The sequence below is a fragment of the Rhinoderma darwinii genome, chromosome 10 (assembly GCF_050947455.1).
Source record: "Rhinoderma darwinii isolate aRhiDar2 chromosome 10, aRhiDar2.hap1, whole genome shotgun sequence".
Classification (NCBI taxonomy): domain Eukaryota; kingdom Metazoa; phylum Chordata; class Amphibia; order Anura; family Rhinodermatidae; genus Rhinoderma; species Rhinoderma darwinii.
The window spans coordinates 7,660,080-7,662,295 of NC_134696.1; positions in this window are offsets into that span (position 1 = coordinate 7,660,080).

Here is a 2,216-nt window from a genome sequence, read left to right on the forward strand (position 1 = left end):
GCATCCCATTATTCATTTATTTTTTAGGCACTTTACTCATTACTGCCCCCTATATTTCACTCACATTATTACACTTGCACATACACTATTCATTTATTATTTCTTACTACACATCCCATGCACCACATACCACTCCCCTCAAGACTAGTGGGAGTGGCTATTATTATTTAAAGCACCTGCTCACTCGCCTTCATCAGCGTTTCTGACCTGGCTGTGTCCATTTGTAAGTATGGCCTTTTTCGGTGTTTTTGCATAAATGTCCTTGTTTTTATCTGTTTTGCCATGCCATACCCTGTGGACAGCGCTTGATTGGAGCCAATTTCATCCTACAACAGGACAATGACCCAAAGCCACCTCCAAATTATGCAAGAACTATTTATGGAAGAAGCCGGCAGCTGGTATTCTATCTGTAATGGAGTGGCCAGCGCAGTCACCAGATCTCAACCCCATAGAGCTGTTGTGGGAGGAGCTTGACCGTATGGTACGCAAGAAGTGCCCATCAAGCCAATCCAACTTGTGGGAGGGGCTTCTGGAAGCATGGGGTGAAATGTCTCCCGATTACCTCAGCAAATTAACAGCTAGAATGCCAAAGGTCTGCAATGCTGGAATTGCTGCAAATGGAGCATTCCAAGACGGAAGCAAAGTCTGAAGGAGAAAATTATTATTTCAAATAAAAATCATTATTTCTAACCTTGTCTCTGCTGCTACTGTATTCTGTAGTGTTTTTTCCGGCCGAAATTCCATTACATGTGGACAAGCCATAACTGTGTTAATGTGATCTGAGCTCCCACAATGCACTGCTCTCCGCTGACAGCAAACCAGCAGAATTCTGAAATTAGCTTTGAATGTGACTGGAGCATAAGACATAATGTAACAAAAAATCAGCACAAAGTAAGTAGCGCAACGTATATAAAGTGACCATATATGTAGATTTATATACTGTGAAATGTTGTCCAGAGTGGAGTTCTCCTTTAAGGTCATTGCTTGTTCTCTCAGCGTTAGGGTGTGTTCACACGGCATATTTTCAGCCGTTTTTCAGGGCATAAATGCGGCTGAACGCCTCCAAACATCTGCCCATTGATTTCAATGGGAAAAACGGCGTTCCGTTCCCACGGGGTGTTTTTCAAAACGGACGCGTAAAAAAATGGCTCGTAAAAAGAAGTGCATGGCAATTCTTGAGCCATTTTTTGGAGCCGTTTTCATTGAGTCAATAGAAAAACAGCTCCAAAAACGACCATAAAAACCGCAAGTTGCTTAAAAAATGGCTGAAAATCAGGAGCTATTTACCCTTGAAAACAGCTCCGTATTTACAGCCGTTTTTTGCTAAGCGTGTGAACATGGCCTTACTCCGCTTTGCAAAAAAATAATAAAAAATGTTAATGCAAATACCTCTCGGAGATATTCACAGCGTGTCGCAGGCCGCTAACATATTCACATAAATTAAAATAATGTCTGCATTGTAATGAGATTTTTCAGAACAACTTGAACTTGTCACTTCAAAAGCGGAAACATCTTAGTCTTTGTAATGAAAAAAAAAATTCTCAGACCAACCTGATTCTCCCAAAGCAAAAGACGGAATAACAATATCAGTGCGATGGGAAGTAAACGGAAACTCGGCTTCACCCGTCTCATAGAGCAACCCACGTTACATACCCGGATTGTCAGGGCAGCCCTCAAGTTCTGACTGTCACAGACGGAGAGCTGGGGCACAGCTATGACCAGTGACTCCCGCTTAGCTGCGTTGTCTATTGGTTTCTGAGGTAGTCTGAAATACTCCACCTCCTGTCTCTGCCCCATGATTTACACTGCAGCTCTGCCTCGTCAGATTGGCTGCTGGATATAAGCACAAGCCCACCATGCACTCTCTAACATTATTATAAGCTACAAGCATCTAAACCTCGATAGATCATTTATAGCACAGATTTTTTTTATACTTTTTAATTTTTTTGTTACAATGTCTCCATTTTATTTTTTCTAGATTTGAATTCTAATTATAGCTTTTGGGTGGTCTCATCACTGTCCCCCGATAAACAGCTGATTTTGAGGCCACTAAAGGCCATAAAGCTGAGTCCTTTCTAAGATGTCCATATGCCCTAATAAGCCTAAGGCCTTATTCACACGAACGTTGATTACGTCCGTGTGACGGCCGTTAAAACAACGGCCGTCACATGGACCTATGTAATTCAACGAGGCCGTTAACACGGCCCTTGTTTCAA